The 25,634-nt window shown below is 39.5% G+C and overlaps 1 long non-coding RNA gene across 3 annotated transcripts in view; it reads left to right on the top strand.

Moving 5' to 3' along the window:
• LOC100021822 (uncharacterized) overlaps positions 1 to 25,634 on the top strand; it is a 76,784-nt gene that overhangs the window by 46,937 nt on the left and 4,213 nt on the right. The gene's annotated exons all lie outside the window — the stretch shown is intronic.

Raw genomic sequence — 25,634 nt, 5'->3', positions numbered from 1 at the left:
GCCAAACCTAAATACTTGGCAGAACATGAATCTCTTAGGAGATAAAATCAAGATTTTTTTGAATACAACAAAAGCATGATAAGAACAATGAAGCAATATTCTATGCAGTATAGAAAGATTAGCAGCATTCCCACTAAAAATGTATTTGAGACTTATTTGTTCACTTTTGTTCCTTCTACTTAGTTAGTTAGTCTTAGGGCAGCTAGGTTGAACAGTGGATAGAGTATTAGGGCTAGGGTCAGGAAGACCTGAGTTTAAATCTTACCTCAGACAGTTACTTGCTGGGTAACCCTGGGAAAATCACTTAATTTCTGTTTGCCTCAGTTTCTTCATAAATGAAATGGGAATGATAATAATAGTACTTACCTCTCAGGGTTGCTATAAGGATCAAATGAGATAATAAAGTCCTTAGCACAGTAGCTGATACATCATAGGCACTATGTAAATATTAACTGATTATTGTTGTTATTAAATAGCTATAAGACTATAAAGATTAGAATTAATCATTTGATACTCCAAGTATTATTTTGATGTTATTTATTAAAAATCTACTTAAAGCAAAAAGGGAAAATTAAATGCTAGCTGCTTTGCTCCATACTGCTACCCCCAGCCAACACTTCACGGCACCTTCTAGATTCTGGGAGGTAGTCTCTTGTTCTAAATTAGGCTCAAATTCAAGTCAAAGTTCACAACAATAACATAGTCTTGCTGAGGAAAATAACAATACATTTCTCCTCCCCCCCAGGAGGATACAGGGATACATGTAGGAATTACACAGGGATACATGGTCAAGTCATAAGGCATATAAATCAAGTATCAAAAAAATATCAAGGAATCAAAGAAATAAGAAAAAATAACCTCTGAGTCAGATAAAAAAGAAAAAGAAAACTTGAAAAAAAATTCTGGGAAGGAAAAAGAAAAACAAATCACAACTCACAACAGGTTTTTGTAGTGATCCATGTCTCATAAGAGTACAACAACAATCAGTCTCTAACCCAGTTTAGCAGTCTGGACTACAGTAAGTTATCACATCATGAGAGAAAATAGAAAAAGAGACTAGATCTCGAGATAAATGGGAAATAGAATTCCCTGACTTTCTTTGCTTTTTCAGGATAATGGAGCCAGAGCAATAGATTTTATGTTCTTGATATCGGGTGTGGTACAAGGAAGTCCTGCATTTAACATGTGTTAAGAAAGCCACAACCTCGAGTCTCACACATGATCAAGTCATTATGCTTTTTTTTTGTGCAGAATGTCATCAATCCCTGTAGGATTGGTTTGATTTCTTTCACTTTTTTGTGTTCATTTGGCACTTTGCAAGTCAAGGTCTGTGCTCCTTTGTTGTCTGTTTATCCTTTGATTAGACATAGTCATTGAGAAAAAGTCTCATAATAGTTAAATAACTAGTGGCAGGTTGCCATAGTCCAAAGCGTTTTTGGGTATGCTTTTTATATGTTAGGTAAATGGACATCTTAGCTTATTCTATTGCAAAAAGTAAAAATAATTAAAAAATCATTTTCAATACTAATGATATGTGTTTCAAGGGCAAAAAATGAGAAAAGAAAGGGAAAAAATAAAATACTCTATGATATGTGTAAGAAGAAACCAAAATATTAAAATTGTGTATATTTCACAATTACAGAGAAAAGTATAGGGGCTAGTTTCCAAAACAGTTCCTCTTTGACGTACTGTGATCCACAGTATGAGTGCAAATAAGGCAGATAAAATGATGTGAATGCAAATGAGGTCAATAAAGCAATACATTCAAGAAAATACAAAAAAAATTAGTAAAGGCACAAAATGTTACAAAAGGCACATCAGGTCAATATACATCACTAAAACAGACTTTCTTCTATGAGATAGTACATGTGTTGCCCTACAAGGCAATTTGTGCAAATACAAGGATCATCCAAATAAAGTGCAACAAAATAGTACAAATCCAGCAATAAAGAAGTCCAATCACAATCAATAATCAAATACAGTTAGTGCAAGCAATTATTCATCATCAATAGAAGGTACTCATTTTACATGGCTACAATGAATCCAAGAGTCCCTCTCTCCAATTTTTATGGCTATTGGTGTAGTTAGTAGGACCTGGAATAGTTCGTCATAAGCAGGTTCAGTTGACCCAGTATGTTCTAAATTCTTTATGTACACACTATCACCTAGGTTTAAATCATGAAGTGAGAAATCTATGGGGCCTACTTGAACAGCACCTCCAGAGTCATAGAGTTCTTTCAATTTTGTTTGTAATTATCTGATATATGTAGCAATGGTTTTATCCCATCCTAACAGTGAGCTATAGGCAGGGTCAAATGGTTGTGCCTGAATAGGTGGATATCCAAATAGAATCTCAAATGGTGAGATGTGTAAATCACCTCTGGGTATGCTTCTGAGATAAAATAGGGCCAGAGGTAGAATTTCAGGCCACTTTAAATGAGTCTCCATGCATAATTTGCCAATCACGGTTTTAAGTCCTTTATTCATTCATTCAACTTGGCCGGAGCTCTGGAGATGATATGGTGTCTGAAAATTTATGAGTTATCCCCAAACATGAATAAGTTTGAGATAAGACTGGATCAGTAAAATGAGTTCCTTTATCCGAATTAATATGTGCTGGCAGGCCAAAATGAGGAATAATTTCTTTCAAAAGGACTTTGGCAACAAAAGTTGCTGTGGCATGAGCAGTAGAAAATGCTTCAAGCTACCTGGTTAGTTGATCGACTATGACCAAACAAAATTTATACTGTCCAGCTTTTGGCATAGAGAAAAGTCAATTTGTAGGTGCTCAAATGGTGTGTAAGCAAGAGGATGTCCACCAAAGGCTTTTACTTGAAAGGTGTGTTGATTAAAGGCCTGGAAGGTAGGACAAGCTCTACATACTTTGGAGGCAATTGTAGTTATTCTAGATGCTATCCATACTCTTTAACAGAGTCTACAATGTTTTGGGTGCCAAAATGACCATGTTTATGAATAGAGTGACAGATATGGTTATAGAAAGCTCTAGGGAGTAAGGGTTTGCCATTTGATGATATTCATACTCTATCTGTTTTGCTTTAAATTTCTGCTTCCATTTTTCCACTTCCTTGTCATTATAAGAAAGGGATAGATCCAAATCATCAGTGATTGTTAGTGGCATAATTAATTCAGGGCCTTCTAAGGCTGCTAGTTTTGCTGTGATATCTGCTTGGTTATTTCCCTTGGAGATAGGGTCAGTACCACCTGTCTGTGAAGAGCAGTGAATGATAGCTATAGCTTTGGGGAGGTGGATGGCAGAAAGAAGTTCAGTAATAAGGTTTGCATTAGCAATACATTTTCCAGCTTATTGTTAAGAATTCCCTTTGAAGCTGTAGCATGCCAACAACATATGTCAAAGGCTTAGCAGGAGTCTATGTAAATTGTGACTCTTTTATGCTTTGCGATGATACAGGCCTGTTTCAAAGCTGTGAGTTCTGCACAATGTACAGTTACATTTGAGGGCAAGAAAGTTGACCACAGAGTATCAAATTCTGTAACTACCGCAGCTCCTGTGTAGCTCACACCATCCCTCATAAATGAAGAACCATCTGTAAATAATATTAAATCCAAATTATTCAAAGGGATGTCCGATAAATCATTACTAAGATTATCAATAGTGGACACTAACGACATACAATTGTGTAAAGGTTCTCTGGAAATTGGTAAATCAGGGAGCAAGATTTCAGGATTAAGAACTACACAGTGTATTAGTGTGATATGTTCATTATTTAATAGGCTTCTCTCATACTTAGTAATCCTTTGGTCAGTAAATGCCTGTGTCCTATGTCTTTTTTTTTTAAACCCTTACCTTCCATCTTGGAGTCAATACTGTGTATTGGCTCCAAGGCAGAAGAGTGGTAAGGGCTAGGCAATGAGGGTCAAGTGACTTGCCCAGGGTCATACAGCTGGGAAGTGTCTGAGGCCAGATTTGAACCTAGGACCTCCCGTCTCTAGGCCTAGCTCTCAATCCACTGAGCTACCTAGCTGCCCCGTGTCCTATGTCCTAATGCCTTGACCTCGTGTGGGCATATTATGGTAGAGGGCATCCCAATACCAGATCAGCAGATTTGATTACTAGTAAAGCTGTGGCAGCTACTCCTCTAAGGCATGGTGGTGCTCTGGCAGCTACTGGATCAAGCTGGGATGAATAATAGGCTGTTGGACATTGAGCATGTCCCAAAAGTTCAGTTAGAACACCAGAAGCTACCCCTTTTTGTTCATGGACATATAAGGTAAATGATTTATCATAATTTGGTATGCCTAGAGCAGGGAAAGACAGGATAGCTTGTTTTAAATTTGAAAGAGCTGTTAGGTGCTCTGTTTCCAATTTAAGTGATTGAGGGACTGAATTTTTTGTGAGTGATACAAGGGGCTTAGTGATTTCCTCATAGCAAGGGATCCACTGCTGACAAAATCCTGTTGCTACAAGAATTGCTCTCAATTGCTTTTTAGTGGTAGGAGCACTTCACTTTTGGATATTTTCAACACACTTGGGAGAAATTAAATGGGACCCAGCAGTCAAAATAAAGCCTAAATATTGTACCTTGGGGAGACACCACTGAACTTTGTCCTTGAAGACCTTGTAGCCTCTGTTATGTAGCTCTAAGAAGATGTGTTTGCTATCCTCTTGGCATGCTTCAGCATTTAGTGAGGCCAAGAGCAAATCATCCATATATTGAATTAAACCGGTGTAAACCTTAAAATTTCTTAGACTTATGAATGTTGGAAATTTCCCCATTGGGAAATTTCATACTTGGAAAAAATTTCCTACTGATAGTAAGAACTCTATTGGAATGTGAAACCTCTTGGCATGGGAGGATCTTTCTCCTCCCTACTTAAGACTACTTTAGGACAGAAACCTTTTGCTAAACAATGGAAAGGGCTTTGACCTATGCTTAAGCATAGAACAGGAAGTTCTTTGAGTCATAATTGATTTTAGAATTGATACAATAGAAATACTTGGAATGACAGAACCAGGTCTTGGAAAATATAATCTTCACCCTACTTAGAGTAACAGGATTTAGGAAGGGCTGTAGCAAGATCAAGATTTAATTATTTGAGAATATGACCTTCAACAGACATGTGCAAAGCCACAGACCTCTGGGAGGTCCTGGGTTAAGCTAGAGCCACCATTGGCACAAGGGAGACATTGACAGTGATTGGTAGATGTGAGAACTGAGGGGAGGGAACTTAGATGGTTTCCTTAAAGATAGCGGGGTCTGAGGACAGGGGAAGGAGAGTTTTTTGCTCTGAGAGGTTTTGCTCTGAGAGGTTTTGCTCTGAAGGAGTCTGAGAGGAGAGAGGTCCTGGAGGGAGAGCTCCTGGAGAGGTCTTGAAGGAGGCTGTGGAAGGAGAACTCAGGAGGAGTCAGGAGGAGAAGGCTCTGGAAACATTTCTTGAAAGGAGGCTCTCTTGAAGGTGGAGCCTGAGGTTGGCATAAGAAGCCTTACCTAGAGAGATCTTGGGTGAGTGATAAAACCAACTGACTGATTTATTCATTCTTATTCCTTTCTTCCTTTCTCTCTTTTTCTATTGATTAATCAGTGTATTATAAATTAAATTTCTCTATAAAACCCAGTTGGTTTGGGCATATTCATAAATTGGGAATATATTCCCTGGCGACCATCTTATATTTATATAAACCCAAGACACAGTAGAAAACATATTTCAGTGGTCATAATTGTTATATATTTCCCTTGCTCCCAAAACATTTTAATTATCACACTGGCTGTGTTTAACTTTTATGGCATCTGTACTAGCAGTTAAGAATTGTGTAAACAAAGTAGGGCTGTCCATGAAACCTTGGTGAAGATGAGCCCAGGTGTAAAAGCAAAGATATGTATGAAGTTCTCATGTATGCATATAGAGAAGAAAGCTGAGCACAAGTCTGCTACTGTAAAGTATGTAGCTGTGCTAGGAATAGAAGGAATAATAGTATTTATGTTGGAAATACAGGTTATCTCTTTATAATGTGATTGTTCACAGCTCTCAAATCTTGGACAAAGTGATAGAGATGCTTGCCATCCGGCCCCAGTTTTGACTTTTTAACAGGCAGGATAAGGGTGCTGTATTCAGATTTACAGGGAATTATGATGCTTTGGTCAATCAGGGAATTTATTACAGGTGTAATGCCATCAATTGCCTCCTGCGAAAGAGGGTACTAAGGAATGGAAGGAGGTGGACTAGATTTTGTTTGAATTTGGACAGGGACAGCCAATTTAAGTAGACCATATTGGCCCAGAGAGACTCAGGTATATCAGCTGGGATCCCCAAAATAGGAGTCTCCTTCGTTTCATGAGCATCTGAAAGAAATACAGGGAGTAAAGTTAAGGATTCCTCAGGCAGTTCCAGTGTCATAGAGCCATCTGGAGAGCAAGTTATTGTGGCCCTAAGCTTGCACAAAAAGTCTCTCCCCAGCAAATTTAAAGTGGAGCTAGACATTAAGACAAAAGAGTGTTTTGTACTCCTATGGACACTATTCTAGTGGAAAGCTTGGGAACCTTTAGGGATGTCCCTGATGCCCCCCTGACATTAACTGAGCCAATGGAACTGCAATCCCAATTAGGTGTACTCTTCAATACAGACCGGGAAGCTCCAGTGTCCAAAAGACAATCATAATAGGTGTTACCAACCTTTAATGTTACTTGGGGCTCATTAGTATGGGGGTAGGGGTTGATCACAGCTTGGCCGCTTAGCTGGGATTTGGGCTGCTGGAGGGAAGCAGCTATGGCTGTAGCCTGTAGTAGTTTTTAAATCTCAGAATAAGTCCCACCTGGGTTTGAAAACTCCCAGCAGAAGGGGTCCTTAAAAAAATTCTCCTTTCAGTTCCCTTCATAGTCAGCCAATTGTAAAGATTAGAATTGATAATATGATACTCCAAGCATCATTTTAATACTATTTATCAGAAATCAACTTAGAGCAAAAAGGGGAAACTAAATATCAGCTGTCTAGCTCCACACTGCTACCACCAACCAGTGCTTCTGGCAGAGAGTGTGAGCCAAGCCCCAAACATGCTCAAAACCAAAACTGAATACCAAATTAACCCATGATGCATGACAGGAAAAGGAGATTGTGGGAAATATAGTCTCTAGGGTTCAAGATTCTAAATCAATACAAGACATAATAAAATCAATTCAAGGAATAGCATTAGCAATAATATTAGTTATTGTTCTATTATATACCCTACTCTTTGTGACCTCATTTGGGCTTTCTTGACAAAGATCCTGGAGTGGTTTGCCATTTCTTTCCAGCTCACTTAATAGATGAAGAAACCAAGGCAAACAAGGCTGTGACTTGCTCAGGATCATCCAGCTAGTAACTGACTGAAGACATTGAATTTAGGCCTTCCTTACTCCAGGCTCAGGGCTCTATCCACTATGTCACCTAGTAGTCAATGATGAGAAAACATCTACCCTGGGATTTGGCAGGATTCTTTCATACAACAAAGGAACTTTATGATGTCAATAAAAAATGCAGAGGATTGTTTTACCAAACTCCTTTGGCACTGATACCTAAACCAGGAAGAATAACAACAGAGAAAGAAAATTATAGACTAATTTCATGAATGAATATGGATACAAAAATCCTAAATAAAATATTAGCTAGGAGATTATAATTATATATCATAAAGATTATACATTATGACCAATGGGACTTACACCAGCAATGCAGAGATTGTTTACTATGAGGAAAACTATCAAAGTAACTGATAATATCAATAGCAAAAGTAATAAAAACCATATGATTCTATCATTATGAAGAAAAAGCTTTTGACAATTACAACATGTATTCCTCTTAAAATCATTGGAAAACAGAGGTATAAATGGAGGTTTTTTTTTTTAAAATAATTTTTAAATTTAGAATATTTTTCATGATTTTTCCCTCCTCTCCCCCTCTCTCCATCCAGAGCTGATGAACAGTTCCACTGGGTTATCCATGTATCATTGTTCAAAACCTATTTCCATGTTATTCATATCTGCAGTAGAGCGATCTCTTAACATCAAAACCCCAATCCTATCCCCATCAAACCACATGATGGATCATATGTTTTTCTTCTGTGTTTCTACTCCCACAGTTCTTCCTCTGAATGTGAATAGCTCTTTCTCCTAAGTTCCTCTGGATTGTCATGGTCATTGCATTGCTGCTAGTAGCAAAGTCAGTTACATTCAATTATGCTATAAGGTATCTGCTCTGTGTACAATGTTCTCCTGGTTCTGCTCCTCTCACTCTGCATCACTTCCTAGAGATCTTTCCAGTTCACATGGAATTCCCCCATTTCTTTATTCCTTTCAGCACAATAGAATTCCATCACCATCAGATACCATAATTTGTTTAGCCACTCCCTAATCGATGGATACCCCCTCATTTCAATTTTTTGCCACCACAAAGAGTGTGGCTATAAATATTTTTATACAGATATTTTTCCTTGAAGTTTCTAGGGAATGATGGAAAAGTCCAGAGAAAGGAGATTAGGTAGGAAATACCTAATCTAAAGGTTGGATCTGCCTATTAGGCAATTTTTAAAGGGAGAAATCCAAACTATTAATAGTCTTATTTAAAAGGTGCCCTAAATCTTTAATAACTAGGGATATGCAAATTAAAACAACTCTGTGATTCCCCCTCACATCCATCAGACTGGCAAAATGGATAGGGAAGGGAAGTGAAAAAGGTAAATGAAAACATTGGGAGAGCCTGGAGAAAAGAGGAACATGGATGCACTATTGATGAAACTGTGAAGTGGTCTGGGAATTCTGGAAAGCAATTTAGGACTATGCTTAAAAAGAACTATGTGCGCACCATTTGACCCAATGATAGTAGTATTTGGCCTAAACTCTAAAGACATCAAAGGAAGAGAGAAGCCATGTGTAGAAACACATGTTATAGCAAATACGTTTTTGTGGTAGCAAAGAACTGGACACACAAAGACATTCCCCAATCTTAGGGCATTTACAGTCTTAAGAGGGGAGGCAACATACAAAAGAACCTGAAAAGGGATAGGCATGAACAGTGGAGGGAAGGTTGACAGGGAAATCAATGGAGTTCAGAAGGTAGAACCCATGGGCAGAGGATACTTCCAAGGTGTGAGTTCTAGGGCTGAAGTGATTTTGCTAAGGGGATAATCTATTAGTTGAGGAACAGCTAGCCAAATTATGGCATATGTATCTAAGTGCTTAATCAGTTCTCCTTGGTTGATTGAATGACTATTTATTTTTGAATATCTCCTTATTTTGACCCTTTTTTATCTTTCCCTGGTTTGCAATTCAAAATTGTTCCTTATTGCTCTATCCCTTTATTTTAAGAAACATTCTTTTTTCTCACCCTTTTCCAAAAAGATTTTCTTGAGTTTGTATTCATTATTTTTCTCCCCTCCTAGTAATTTCTGAATCCTAGACCGCTGAGACCAATTCCTTCTTAATTCTTTATTAAGGTCCCTTCCCCTTCCTAAGAATTGTTAAGTAATTTAACCTTTTTTGGTGCTCAAGGCAATTCTCTGAGTACTAGTTGTCAATAAGTACTAGGCTAAACTCTGGAGTCACAAAGAAAGGCAAAAAACCAAAAATGACCATCTACATTAGTGGAAGGAGTTTCTACCTCAAAGCTTCTGCTATGTAGTTATTATCACACTTCCTGACTGAAAAGAAATAAATATGTAAGAAAGCGTGTGAGTTGGGTATACCTTGGTAGATAACCCCAGGGATGTGGTAATAATAGCAATCTTACACCTGGATAGTTTCTGTGCTTTCTGTAATCTTATTATAATCCCTGTCCCAAAGGTCATTTATATGGGCTTCTCTCTTTACTGGTGGAGATGAGGACCTTTCCCTGAATAAGAGGCAGAGGAGAGTTGGTGAGAGTCAGAAAGCTTAACAAAGACAACAGAGAGACTCATCCTGGAAGCTCTCTTTGCAGATGACTGTGCTCTCATGGCCCACCAAGAAAATCATCTCCAAACCATTGTGGACAGGTTCTCCACCGCAACAAAACTGTTTGGCCTGACTATCAGCCTCAGCAAAACAGAGGGGCTGTTCCAACCTGCACCAGGGAGGCCAACGAACCAGCCGTGCATTACAATTGACGGCACGCAGCTTTCTAACATCAACACCTTCAAGTACCTGGGCAGCACCATCGCCAACGACGGGTCCCTAGACCACGAGATCAATGCCAGGATCCAAAAGGCCAGACAGGCACTCAGGTGGCTGTGTTGCAAAGTCCTCCAACACAGAGGTGTAAGCACTGCGACGAAGCTCAAAGTGTACAACGCAGTCGTCCTCAGCTCGCTTCTGTACGGTGTGAGACATGGACACTGTACCGGAAGCACATGAAAGAGCTGGAGCAATTCCACCAATGCTCCCTCCGGTCAATCATGAGGATCCGATGGCAGGACAGAATCACCAACCAGGAAGTCCTCGACAGAGCCAACTCCACCAGCATCGACGTTCTGGTCCTCCAAACCCAGCTACGATGGTCTGGACACGTCATCCGCATGGACCCACAGCGAGTACCAAGACAGTATTCTATGGAGAACTGTCAGCTGGACTCGGGAAACAAGGCCGACCAAAGAAAAGATTCAAGGATCAGCTAAAGTCCAACTTGAAGTGGGCTGGCATCACACCAAAGCAACTAGAACTCGCTGCCTCTGACAGAAGCAGCTGGCGAACCCACATTAACCATGATGCTGCCACCTTTGAAGATGAGCGACGGCGACGTCTTGCCGCTGCACATGAACGCTGACGCCAGGCCACAGCCGCACCTCCCGTCACAACTGGCGTCCCAGGCCCCATGTGCCACAAAGTCTGTGCCTCAGCCTTTGGACTCCAAAGCCACATGAGGGTACACCGTAGATGAAACTGCACAAAGACAATCATCATTCTCGGTCACCGAGAGACTACCACTACTACACTACCCTTTGTGGGAATCATGGAGTTTTAAGTCTTCTTCAAGAGGAATTGGCTTCCAGCGTTGGAAGAGAAGATGGAAGAGGCCAACCCCACTTTAGTTTGTAGAAGGAACATGGTCTGGGAAGACATGAGAAGACCTGGCAGCCTTAATCATGCCTCTATTCCCACTTTGTTACTTTAGACATTTTGGGACGTTTCCCCTTGGGTGAGATCCAGGCACTCTTGGTTGAGCTGTTATCTCACTCCCATTGGGAGAATTCCTTTAGTCTGTAATGTCATGTATATGTATACATACACATATAGATTCTCCCATTCATCCTTCTCTAATTTCTGTTTTGCTATGGGGTTGTTACATAAAGAGGTATAGGCAATCACATCATTCATTATTTAATTAGCAAGTAAGATTCCAGTCAAATGGCTTCATCATTATTAACCAACCATGAGCTAAGGTGGGAGCATTTGCAGAGATATTCAGTTTGAACAGAGAAAAATGAGAGCCAGAGCCAGAGTTGAGGAGAGAAAGAGACACACATTCACACACACAAACCTGTGAAATGACAATCTGGGATGATAGATTTTAAAATTTGAATTAGCTAAGCTTGAAGCTGGAAATGATGAATATGAGAGTTGCTTTTAAGGAGTTGGTAGTCTTCCCTTTCAACTCTAAGAAGAGCATAATGGCATTACTATGTTGGGTCAACATACAGCGTTCCCAGTGGTTGCTGATCAGACCAATACAAGCCCAGGAGGCTCTACCACAGGGTGGGCCCAAGTGGGATGGGAGTCACAAAAGGTGGACCCTTTCTTTTCACAAATAACAGTTCTGGAGTCAGGAAACTGAAGTACAAGACAACCTTTCAAAAGGAAGACACCCCTAGTTTTGAATATGCAGAGATGCTGATGCATTGAATTCAAAGAACCATTTTATAGGATTTCTAATCATAAAAGACCTTCTTCCACTTCCCTCTCTTCTTCCTGTTAGATTCCCTTTTTTGGATCTGTAACTAGGCTTGGGACAGTGAGTTAAGTTCATGGAGGAGACATACTGTACATGTTCTTTTTTTAAAACAGAGAAAGCTACTGAGTCCTTGGATAGAAACTAATTTGTTCTTGTATCTATCCCTTCCTGAAGCTTGCTTCCAAATCAGATAAGCCATCCAAGGTTTTGGAAATATAAAATAGACAGAACAAATTTTTTTTGGGGGGTAAGAGGAACAGTTTTATACAAAGGGAAAGTACTAAATCTAACTGGGGTCCTGAAAATATTGATTTATTTATTTAGACTATTTTCCATGGTTACATGATTCAAGATCTCCACCACCCCCCTCCCCAGAGCTGATGAGCAATTCCATTGGGTTATCCATGTATCATTGTTCAAAACCTATTTCTATGTTATTCATACTTGTAGTAGAGTAATCTTTTAAAGCCCAAACCCAATCCTATTCCCATCAAACCATGTGATCAATCATGCATTGCTGCTAGTAGAAAAGTCAGTTACATTTGATTGTGCTACAGTGTATCAGTCTCTGTGTACAATGTTCTCCTGGTTCTGCTCCTTTCACTCTGCATCAGTTCCTGGAGGTCTTTCCAGTGCAGGTGGAATCCCTTCAGTTCATCATTCCATACAGCATGGATATAAATATTTTCATACAAACATTTTTCCCTGTTATCTCTTTGGGGGGGTACAAATCCAGCAGTAATATGGCTGTGTCAAAGGGCAGGCATTATTTGAAAGCCCTTTGGACATAGTTCCAAATTGCCTTCCAGAATGGTTGGACCAATTCACAACTTCCACCAGCAATGCATTAATGTCCCAATTTTGTCACTTCCCCTCCAACATTTATCACTTTCCTTTGCTGCCATATTGGCCATACTGCTGAGTTGTATTGGAAATATATAGAAATGCTGATGATTTATGTGGGTTTATTTTGTATCTTTGCTAAAGTTGTTGATTATTTCCACTAGCTTTTTAGTTGATTCTCTAGGATTCTTTAAGTAGACCATCATATTATCTGCAAAGAGTGATAGCTTGGTCTCCTCATTGCCTACTTTGATCCCTTCAATTTCTTTTTCTTCTCTAATTGCTACCACTAGCGTTTCCAGTAGAATATTAAATAATAGAGGTGATAGTGGGCATCCTTGCTTCACTCCTAATCCTATTGGGAAGGCTTCTAATTTATCCCTGTTGCAAATGATACTTGCTGATAGTTTTAAATACATACTGTTAATTATTTTGAGGAAGGGTACAGCTATTCCTATATTTTCCGGTGTTTTCAATAGGAATGGATATTGTATTTTGTCAAAGGTTTTTTCTGCCTTCATTGAGATAATCATGTGATTTCTGTTGGTTTTGTTATTGATGTGGTCAATTATGTAAATGGTTTTCCTAATATTAAACCATTCTTGCATTCCTGGTATAAATCCTACCTGGTCAGGGTGAATAATCCTTGTGATAACTTGCTGTAGTCTTTTTGCTAGTTTTTTTTTTTTATTTGAGATTTTTGTGTCTGTGTTCATTAAGGAAATTGGAAAACTTTCTCTACTTTTGGTCTGCTTGGCTTGGGAATCAGTACCATATTTGTGTCATAAAAAGGATTTGGTAAGACTATTTCTTTGCTTATTTTGTCAAATAATTTGTATAGTATTGGGATGAGTTGTTCTTTTAATGTTTGATAGAATTCACTTGTGAATCCATTTGGTGGGATTTTTTCTTAGGGAGTTCCTTGATGGTTTGTTCAATTTCTTTTTCTAAAATGGGATTATCTAAGTATTCTACTTTCTCTTTTGCTGATTTAGGCAATTTACATTTTTGTAAATATTCACCCATTTCACCTAGATTGTCATATTTATTGCCATGTAATTGGGCAAAATAGTTCTTAATAATTACCTTAATTTCCTCTTCATTAGAGGGGAGATCACCCTTTTCACTTTTGATATTGTTAATTTGATTCTCTTCTTTCTTTCTTTTTTTTTTTAAATATATTTTATTTGATCATTTCCAAGCATTATTCGTTAAAGACATAGATCATTTTCTTTTCCTCCCCCCCACCCCCCATAGCCGACGCGTAAGTCCACTGGGCATTAGATGTTTTCTTGATTTGAACCCATTGCTTTGTTGATAGTATTTGCATTAGAGTGTTCATTTAAAGTCTATCCTCTGTCATGTCCCCTCAACCTCTGTATTCAGGCAGTTGCTTTTTCTCGGTGTTTCCACTCCCATAGTTTATCCTTTGCTTATGAATGGTGTTTTTTTTCTCCTGGATCCCTGAAAGTTGTTCAGGGACATTACACCGCCACTAATGGAGAAGTCCATTACGTTCGATGATACCACAGTGTATTAGTCTCTGTGTACAATGTTCTCCTGGTTCTGCTCCTCTCGCTCTGCATCACTTCCTGGAGGTTGTTCCAGTCTCCATGGAACTTCTCCACTTTATTATTCCTTTGAGCACAATAGTATTCCATCACCAACATATACCACAGTTTGTTCAGCCATTCCCCAATTGATGGGCATCCCCTCGTTTTCCAGTTTTGGGCCACCACAAAGAGCGCAGCTATGAATATTTTTGTACAAGTCTTTGTGTCCATTATCTCTTTGGGGTACAGACCCAGCAGTGCTATGGCTGGGTCAAAGGGTAGATATTCTTTTGTCGCCCTTTGGGCATAGTTCCAAATTGCCCTCCAGAATGGTTGGATCAGTTCACAACTCCACCAGCAATGAATTAATGTCCCTACTTTGCCACATCCCCTCCAGCATTCATTACTTTCCTTTGCTGTAATGTTAGCCAATCTGCTAGGTGTGAGGTGATACCTCAGAGTTGTTTTGATTTGCATCTCTCTGATTATAAGAGATGTAGAACACTTCTTCATGTGCTTGTTAATAGTTTTGATTTCTTTATCTGAGAACTGCCTATCCATTTCCCTTGCCCATTTATCAATTGGAGAATGGCTTGATTTTTTGTACAATTGATTTAGCTCATTATAAATATGAGTAATTAAACCTTTGTCAGAGGTTTCTATGAAGATTTTTTCCCAATTTGTTGTTTCCCTTCTGATTTTAGTTATATTGGTTTTGTTTGTACAAAAGCTTTTTAGTTTGATGTAGTCAAAATTATTTATTTTACATTTTGTGATTCTTTCTATATCTTGCTTGGTTTTAAAGCCTTTCCCCTCCCAAAGGTCTGACATGTATACTATTCTGTGTTTACCCAATTTACTTATGGTTTCCTTCTTTATGTTTAAGTCACTCACCCATTTTGAATTTATCTTGGTGTAGGGTGTGAGGTGTTGATCTATTCCTAGTCTCTCCCACACTGTCTTCCAATTTTCCCAGCAGTTTTTATCGAATAGTGGAATTTTGTCCCAAAAGCTGGGATCTTTGGGTTTATCGTATACTGTCTTGCTGAGGTCGTTTTCCCCCAGTCTATTCCACTGATCTTCCTTTCTGTTTCTTAGCCAGTACCAAATTGTTTTGATGACTGCTGCTTTGTAATATAGTTTGAGGTCTGGGACTGCAAGGCCCCCATCATATGTGTTTTTTTTCATTATTTCCCTGGATATCCTTGATCTTTTGTTCTTCCAAATGAACTTTGTTATGGTTTTTTCTAAATCAGTGAAGAAGTATTTTGGTAGTTCAATGGGTATGGCACTAAATAGATAAATAAGTTTGGGTAGGATGGTCATTTTTATTATATTGGCTCGTCCTATCCATGAGCAGTTAATGTTTTTCCAATTGTTCAAGTCTAGTTTTAGTTGTGTGGCGAGTGTTTTGTAGTTGTGTTCATATAGTTCCTGTGTTTGTCTTGGGAGATAGATTCCTAGGTATTTTATTTTGTCTAAGGTGATTTTGAATGGGATTTCTCTTTCTAGTTCTTGCTGCTGAGCTGTGTTGGAGATATATAGAAAAGCTGATGATTTATGTGGGTTTATTTTGTATCCTGCAACTTTGCTAAAGTTGTTGATTATTTCAATTAGCTTTTTGGTTGAATCTCTAGGATTCTTTAAGTAGACCATCATGTCATCCGCAAAGAGTGATAACTTGGTCTCCTCCTTGCCTATTCTGATACCTTCAATTTCTTTATCTTCTCTAATTGCTACTGCTAGTGTTTCTAGTACAATGTCAAATAGTAGAGGTGATAATGGGCATCCTTGTTTCACTCCTGATCTTATTGGGAATGCATCTAGTTTATCCCCATTGCAGATGATATTAGCTGTTGGTTTTAGATATATACTGTTTATTATTTTTAGGAATGACCCTTCTATTCCTATGCTTTCTAGTGTTTTTAATAGGAATGGGTGTTGTATTTTATCAAAGGCTTTTTCTGCATCTATTGAGATAATCATGTGGTTCTTGCTAGTTTGCTTGTTGATGTGGTCAATTATGTGGATGGTTTTCCTAATGTTGAACCAGCCCTGCATCCCTGGTATGAATCCTACTTGATCATGGTGAATGATCCTTCTGATCACTTGCTGGAGTCTTTTTGCTAGTATCCTATTTAAAATTTTTGCATCTATATTCATTAGGGAGATTGGTCTATAGTTTTCTTTCTCTGTTTTTGACCTGCCTGGTTTTGGAATCAGTACCATGTTTGTGTCGTAAAAGGAGTTTGGTAGAACTCCCTCTTTGCTTATTATGTCAAATAGTTTGTATAGTATTGGGGTTAACTGTTCTCTGAATGTTTGATAGAATTCACAGGTGAATCCATCAGGCCCTGGGGATTTTTTCTTAGGAAGTTCTTTGATGGCTTGATGGATTTCAATTTCTGATATGGGATTATTTAAGAATTCTATTTCCTCTTCTGTTAGTCTAGGCAGTTTGTATTTTTGTATATATTCATCCATTTCTCCTAAATTGGTGTATTTATTGCCATATAATTGGGCAAAGTAATTTCTAATGATTGCCTTAATTTCCTCCTCATTGGAGGTGCTGTCCCCCTTTTCATCTTTAATGCTGTGAATTTGCTTTTCTTCCTTCCTTTTTTTAATTAGATTGACCAGTACTTTGTCTATTTTGTTTGTTTTTTCAAAGTACCAGCTTCTTGTCTTATTTATTAAATCAATAGTTCTATCACTTTCGATTTTATTAATTTCTCCCTTAATTTTTAGGATTTCTAATTTGGTTTTCTGCTGGGGGTTTTTAATTTGATCGCTTTCGAGTTTTTTCAATTGCATTTCCAATTGATTGATCTCTGCTCTCCCTTGTTTGTTAATATGAGCTTTCAGGGATATGAATTTGCCTCTGATTACCGCTTTGGCTGCATCCCAAAAGGTTTGAAAGGATGTTTCGCCATTGTCATTTTCCTTGATGAAATTATTAATTGTTTCTATGATTTCTTCTTTAGCTAAACGGTTTTGGAGTATCATATTGTTTAATTTCCAATTGGTTTTAGATTTGGTTTTCCATGTACCATTACTAATCATTATTTTTATTGCCTTGTGATCTGAGAAGGCTGCATTCATTATTTCTGCTTTTTTGCATTTGTGTGCTATGTTTCTGTGACCTAATGTATGGTCAATTTTTGTGAATGTGCCATGTGGTGCTGAGAAGAAGGTGTATTCCTTTTTATCCCTATTTATTTTTCTCCATATGTCTATTAATTCTAATTTTTCTAAGATTTCATTCACTTCTTTTACCTCTTTCTTATTTATTTTTTGATTCGATTTATCTAAATTTGATAATGGTTGGTTTAAGTCTCCCACTAGTATGGTTTTATTGTCTATTTCTTCCTTCAATTCTCCTAGTTTCTCCATTAGAAATTTGGGTGCTATATTATTTGGTGCATACATGTTGATTAATGATATTTCCTCATTGTCTAGAGTCCCTTTTAACAAAATATAATTACCTTCCCTATCCCTTTTGATCAGGTCTATTTTTGCATTGGCTTTATCAGATATCATGATTACCACTCCTGCCTTCTTTCTATCAGTTGAGGCCCAGAAGGTCTTACTCCATCCTTTAATTCTGACCTTGTGGGTGTCAACCCGCCTCATGTGTGTTTCTTGAAGACAACATATGGTAGGGTTTTGGATTCTAATCCATTCTGCTATTCGTCTACGTTTTATGGGTGAGTTCATCCCATTCACGTTCAAAGTTATGATTGTCATTTGTGGACTCCCTGGCATTTTGATTGCCTTCCCTAATTCTAACCTTTTCTTCTTCGGCTCTACCTTTTAGTCCAGTGATTTACTTTGAATCAGTCCCCCTTGTCCCCTCCTTTGATGTTTCCCTTTTTAGTCCCTCCCTTTTTGTTCTCCCTCTCCCCCTCCCCCCCTTGGTTTTCCCTTCTCCTTACCCTTGTTGGGTAAGATAGAATTCAAGATCCCAATGGATCTGGATGTTTTTCCCTCTCAGAGTTGATTTCCCTGAGATTGAGGTTTAAGTAAACCCCCCCCTCTCTTCCTCTCCTTCTTATAGGAGTTTTCTTCCCCTCCTCTTCCCCTGTGAATCTTTGTGTGAGAACCATTATTCTATTTGGTCTTTCTTTACCCCCTATTTATACATTACATTTTCCCCACATATTAGTATACATAGGTTGATATAAATGTAGTCCTTATAGAAGAGAGTTTGAGTAAAAGAAGATAACATTTTTCCCCTTTCCTTAATATTTACCTTTTCAGGTATTCCTTGCTCTTGGATTTTCGGTATCAAACTTTCCACAGAGCTCTGGTCTTTTCTTTGCAAAAAGTTGGAAGTCTTCTATTTTGTTGAATGCCCATACTTTCCCTTGGAAGTATATAGTCAGTTTTGCTGGGTAGCTGATTCTTGGTTGGAGACCCAGCTCTCTTGCCTTTCTGAAGATCATGTTCCATGCCTTACGATCATTCAGCGTAGAACTTGCAAGGTCTTGTGTGACCCTGATTGGCATTCCTTTATATCTAAATTGTCTTTTTCTGGCTTCCTGTAGGATTTTTTCTTTTGTTTGATAGCTTTGGAATTTGGCAATTACATTCCTGGGAGTTGTCTTTTGGGGGTTTAGTGTAGAAGGTGTTCTGTGAGCTCTGTCAGTGGCTGTATTGCCCCCTTGTTCTAGAATCTCTGGGCAATTTTCTTTGATTATATCTTGTATCACCATGTCCAGTTTGGTGTTTATTTCTGGCTTTTCTGGGAGTCCAATTATTCTTAAATTTTCTCTTCTCCCCCTGTTTTCCAGATCTATCACCTTGTCGGTGAGATATTTTATGTTCTCTTCTAATTTCTTGGTGTTTTGGCTTTGCTTTATTAGTTCTTGCTTTAAAGCCTGGTTTTCTTTTACAGTTTGGTCAAACTGGTTTTGTAGATGCGTGAATTTCTTTTGCATCATTTCCCACTTTTCCTCCCAGAGGGCTTCCATCTTTTTGGTCCTTTCTGATTCAAATTCTTCATGGGTTTGTGGAGAGTTTCTATTTCCTTTGGAAGATTTTGGAGAATTTTCTTGTATATCTTCTTCTATCTGCTCTGTATTTTGTATTTTGGCTCCATAGAATGTGTCCAAAGTCGCCCCTTTCTTCTTATTTTTCTTGGTATTTTGGGGCTTCTGTGCTTCTGTGGAGTTTGTCATCTCTGAACGTGGAGGATTGGCTTTTCTTGTCTTTGTCTGGTGATCAGAGGCTTTAGTCCTGGGCAGATGGTTCTATGACTTTCCCTGGGTTAAACTGAATATGCCTCACTGGAACTGGAATGGAAGGGTCGGACCACGAGGCCACACTCTCCCCCGGCTCGATTTCCGGAAGTTGCCTTCAGAATCCCTGGCCGTGAGGCTGTTTCGTAGGCCTGCGGGGGGATGGGCTGCTGCTTCCCCAAGCTCCAAGAGCACAGACTTTCACTGAGACTTGGATAGCAGGATCCAGCCCGTGAGGCTGTCTTGCCCGCCCTGAGGGTTGCTGTTGTTTTGACCAGCTCTCTGCAGCGGAGGCCCCAGGCAGTAACTTTCACCCGGACCGACCAGCTCTTTGCAGCGGAGGCCCCAGGCAGTAACTTTCACCCGGACCAACCGGCTCTCTGCAGCGGAAGCCCCAGGCAGTAACTTTCACCCGGACTGGGACTTGGGTAGAAGGCCCTGAGGGTTGTTGTTCCTCAGACCCTGCTCTCTGAGCCCTGCGCGGCTGCCGCTTCCGGGAGCCTTGGACTCTGAGCTCCTACCCCTGAGGTCCGAGTGATCTCGGGTTCTGGCTTTTGAGGGGAGCCGTACCTTTTGAACCGGGTCCAGGTCCAGGAGGAGGGTTCCCAGGGTCTGTGCTGTTGATCGTTTTGAATTTCGGCGCCTTAGGAGCTTCTAGTTTGAGATCGGTCGGGAAGGGTTTTCCGGAGATCTGAACTTCAGCTTTCTCTAAGCCGCCATCTTAACTGGAAGTCTCTTCTTTCTTTTTTAAAGTAAGATTAACCAGTTTCTAATTGCCTAATTCTAATTTTTAAAGACCAAACTGAATTTCTTCCATGACCTTTTGATTCTCCTTTTCCTTTTGGTCGATTCTTCCTTTCCTTTCAAGTCATTCTTCTTTTCTTCTGTTTTTTTTTGCATCATTTTCTAGCAGGTCAATTCTGACTTTTAGTGGCTATGTCTCTGTTTACAGATGACCAGTTTTGCTTTTCAGGCTACTATTTTCCTTTTGCCATTTTTCTTCAACCTGTCTCATTTGATTTTTAAGTTTCTTTTTGAACTCCTCCATAGCTACAGCCAATTCCCTAGTTTTTTTAGACTTTGCTTGATGTTTCCTGGATCTTATCCTAGTCCATTGGTTCTATTCTTTGGTCCTTAGCCCATAGAAGCTTTCAACTGTAGCTCTTTCTCCCTCTTGTTTACTCATTTAATTAAAAAAAACATTTTTTTCCCCTATGGACTATAGATTATAGACTTGCCCCTCTGCTGATTTAACCAGTGTTTGAGCTGTTATGCCCTAAGGCTGAACCTTCTGTTTTCTTAATCCTCTGTTGGCATACTTGTTGAGCTACAAATTTTTCATTGTAGCCAGCAGACTGAGGGTATCCAGACAGGTGGCCCCCACCTTCCAGTTCTTCCCTTCTAGTCTTTGTTAAAGCCCTGGACCATATGTGGTGGGTCAGAGGGAACCCTCACCGGGACAGTCTCTGTTTGGGGCTCACACAGTCTGTTTGGTCTTATTGCAGGTCTCAGAGCTGAGTGGGAGAGGGTGTCTCTCCCTTTTCCTGTGAAAATAGACACACTGTGCCTACCTTTTGAGTTGTTTTCAGTAGAACAGTCAGTTTTGTTTGGATTTCTGTTTTCTTTGAAGCCAATATAAATATTGTTTTGGAAGGATAATAGGAGAGGTTTGGGCTTTTGGTGCTCCTAAGCCACCATCTTGACTGCCCCAGGTCCTGAAAATATTTGTAGATCAGGAAACTAAAAATATTTGTTTTGAGAAAGACACCTTGACATTCTGCTCAGGCTCAACTAGCCTGTTTGACCATTTGGGATGGAGATGTCTCTAAATATTTGCATACATACATTGCTACTGCAGCTCTCTTAGAGTACTGTTCCTTCTTTGATATGGCTATGGCATGCAGTATGGTTTTGTGCCAGTGTCTCCTATGCTTCACAAGAGATACCAAAGTTCTTAGAAATTTTGAACATGTCCATATATCAGTCCTTCTGACTTTTCTGTCAGCTCTTGCCTTAGGGAGGTGATTCCTAAAATAGTCTTTTTTTTTTTTAAACTGTTGCCTTCTGTCTTGGAGCCAATACTGTGTATTGGCTCCAAGGCATAAGAGTGGTAAGGGCTAGGCAATGGAAGTCATGTGACTTCCTCAGGGTCACACAGCTAGGAAGTGTCTGAGGTCAGATTTGAACCCAGGACCTCCCATCTCTAGGCCTGGCTCTCAATCCACTGAACTAACCCCTAAAATAGTCTTTTAGCAAAATGTATGGTTGGCATTTGAATGACCTGGCCGGGCCATCCGAGTTGTGCTCTCTGCAGTAGAATTTCAGCTAGAGAAAGGATCTAATGTTCCAGTACCTTATCTTGCCAGGTGATCTTCAGAATCTTTCTAAAACAGCTCAAATGGAGGTGATTCAACTTCTTGGCATGTCTCTGATAGATTCTCTAAGTTTCACAGACAGAATGAACTCAGCCCAATGGCTCTGTATACCTTCAGCTTTGTAGTGTAAAAATAAATGGCAACTTATTAAAATAAAAGTTATTGAAAACTTGCCAATACAGGTTCAAACTGCTCAGATACTTTTGACAGAGGCAATCAAAAGTATCTTCAGTGATGAAGTGAAGTTCAAATGTGAATTTCCCTTTATGGCCAGGCACAAGGATGCTAAAGAGACTCTTATAAAAATAAAATGTTTATTGAAATATATTGGGATAAAAAAGGATTTCTAATTCTAAGGGATTCTAAATCCACCCCAACAAACTCCATGGTTCTGCAAGGAACTGCTTCTCCTGTGTTTCACAGGCTATGCTAATCCTCCCTGATCTGACTAAACCAAATTTATACTATCTAAATAAAAACTACCACTATTATCCTCATAATTCTTATCCTCGCCTTCAAATTATAAAATAGCAAAGGCAAGCTGGGTGAGTCTCACCAAGAATCACATTAGGACTCTGAGCAGAGTCCCAACCAAAGACCAAGTTTTTCTTTGGTCTTCTCTGAGTCAAATCAATCTATAAAAACTGCAAAGATAATCAGTAGTGTTTCCCAAGTTGGAAAAGGAAAACACTGAGCTCCTTCAGCTCTTTCCCTCAGACAAAGAGAGGCAAAGATGTTATCTCCTCTTGCCCTGAGAGAGGGTCTCAGAGTGTGTCTCTGCCAACTGCTGGAGAGAGTAACTGACGCAGAAGAAAGGTTGTAACTGTCAGCAATTGAAATTAACATGCTCTCTCAGCTCTGCTTCCAACTCTGATTCTTTCTCAAGCCAGCACTTTACCTTTTATCCCTAAACTAATAAAACAATACTTATTTTCTAATATCATCCTTACAGTAGACACAGCCAAATACTTCTCGCTTACACTTTCTTTTTGAAAAATGTATTCCTCCCCACTGCTAGTACATGTAAAAATAATTTTTAACATTTCTTTAAAAAATATGAGTCCTGAATTCTCTCCCTTCCTCCCTCCTTCCCTCTCTCTTCTCTGCCCTCATGGAGACAGTAAACAATCCAATAGAGATTGTCTATGTGCAGTCATGTAAAACCTTTTGCCATATTAGTCCCATATTTCCCCCATATTTTGGAAGAGATCTCCAATAAAAAAAATGAAGAAAGTGAATAGAATATGCTTGGTGTGGATTCAGACTCCAACATTTCTTTCTCTGGAGGCTGATGGTATTTTTCATCATGAGTTCTTTGGGATTGCCTTGGATCATTGTATTACCGAGAACTGAGAAGTCATTTGCAGTTCATCTTACAATGTTTTTACCATGTACGATGTTTCCCCTGTTGTTCTGCTCGTTCCCCTCTGCATCAGTTCATGTCTTTTGAGATTTTTCTTGACATCATCCTGCTCCTCATTTCTGATAGCGTAATAGTATTTCATAACAATCAGATATCACAATTTCCTCAGCCCTTCCCCAATTAACGGGCGTCCCCTCGCTTTCTGATTCTTTGCCCCCACAAAAAAGAGCTGCTCTACGTATTTTTGTACACTTAGATTCTTTCTTCGAAAGCTCTTTGGGACACAGACCCAGTAATGCAGTAATACAGACCCAGAGAGTATGGATGGTTTTATAGCCCTTTGGGCATAGTTACAAATTGCTCTTTGGAATATTACATTCCATATCTGTAGCAATACTTCCGGTATTAAAAAAGTTATCAGAAATCTCTCCTTTCCCTCCTACCAACCTCATTAACAAATGAAAAACAAATTTCTTAAAACAAATATGTATTAGAAAGACTAGCACTTATTTATTTTATGTAAGAAGCTACTTTGTAATAATATTCTATAATCATAGAATGTAAGATATAACATATCATGAGAACCTGTTAGGTGCCAAGCGCTGGGCTAAGCACTTTTCGCTGCCATCTCTTGATTTTCGCAACAGCCCTGTGGGGTACATGCTATTATTCCCAGCATTTTGTAATCAAGGTGGCTGAGGCAAACGGAAATTGAGGTGATCCAACTCCAAGTCAGTGTCTGAGACAAGATTTAATCTTAGGGACTCCAAGCCCAGAACGTTACCCACTGTGCTAACACCTCCTTCAGTAGAGAGCAGAGGGAGCAGGTTGTGCTTCCTGGACTTTGCCCAGAGCACCCTGAGGCTGCTCTCTCTTTGAAGACGGGGCTGGCTTTGTGCAGGCTGGGTCTGGCTTGCCTCAGACTCTTTTCTTAGTGTTTGGTGGGATGTGCTCTGAATGTCTGAGACCCTCCAGAGCCAGGTTCAGGCAGTCAGCTGCTGGTCTGTGGAAGGCTCTGGTCTCTGCCTGGGCTTGGATCAACCCAGAACACTCCAAAGCCCCTTTCCCACCATTCCTCATCCTGGGGTGGGCTGGGTTCAGCCTAGCCTCTGAGGGCCTTCCTGCCATGTTGACTCATTGAATGGAGGGTACCCTGGATGATAGGACTCACCATGGTGCCCCTCGCTTCACAGGTGGTGTCCCAAGTTATTTCTCTAGTCACTGAGTCAGATGTGGATTAATCAAGGAGGACATTGCTCAGGTCCCTAACTTAGCCATTTTCTCACTCCTCTCAAATCAAAGACCTTTGCACGGAGGATCTTTATCTTATTATTGTTGTTTAGCCATTTTCAATTGTGTCTGACTCTCCATGACCCCATTGTAGTTGCTTGCAATTTCTTTTTTCAGCTTATTCTATAGAGGAGGAAACGGAGATGACTTGCTCAGGGTCTCACAACTAGTGGGTGTCTGAATCAGGATTTGAACTCAGGTCTTCCTGAGTCCAGGCCTGGCACTCTATGCACTGCAGCACAAGGTTAAACTCCCCAAATTCTCTTGCCTCTAATTTTTGCCTCTGTGAGATTTAAAATGGTTGAGGTCTTAAACTGTAGTGATTAAAATAGTGGAAGATATAAATTGTGATAGATATAAGAGAGGGTGAGTAAATTTGACTGCAGAAATATGTTTCACTACAGTGTCTTGGGTTTTAAAATCAAATATAAGGTGGTCACCAGGGAAATATTCCCAATTATTCAAATACCCAAGTCAATTGGGTTTTATAGAGATTTTAATTAACAATACAATGAGTAATCAAAGGAAGAGAGAGAGTAAGAAAGGAATAAGTATGAAGGGCCTTAAGCCAATATGGCCTAGACCTGAGTCTTAAAAGAGAAATCAGTCAGTTTTTTAACACTCACCACAAAGTCTGACTAAACAAGGATACTAGTGACACCAGGCCAGTGTCCTCCCTCAAAGAGTCTTCCAGCCAGAGATTGCTTCAAAGGCCCTCTCTCAAGAGCCTCCAGAGCTCCTACCCCAGAGGGACAGAGCCCCTCAGAGGAGCTCCTCAAGGAGCTCTCCTTCAGAATGAGATCCTCCAGAATGAGAATCAGAAATCGAGAACCCCTTGCTCTTCTCTGAGCTCTTATTTTTAAGGGCAAAATCTCCTCTGTCACCTCTCCTAAGTCCTTACATCTACCAATCACTGTAGATGTTTCTAAAGGACTGCCCATTTTGAATTCACAGCTGAGTAGTTTTAATCTCTTTAGTAAGTTAGGAAAAAATGCTGCTGTGTCGACAAATTTCATTAAGAAAAAACCTCTGAATAAGTTATCACCCTTTTAGGTTTAAGTAGTTTACAAGTTGCCCCACCTTTATAGGTACTTAG

This window comes from Monodelphis domestica, chromosome 1 (genome assembly GCF_027887165.1).
Source record: "Monodelphis domestica isolate mMonDom1 chromosome 1, mMonDom1.pri, whole genome shotgun sequence".
NCBI classification, from domain to species: domain Eukaryota; kingdom Metazoa; phylum Chordata; class Mammalia; order Didelphimorphia; family Didelphidae; genus Monodelphis; species Monodelphis domestica.
The sequence above is the reverse complement of the archived record's forward strand: the minus strand, read 5'-3'. Positions and strand labels throughout refer to the sequence as shown.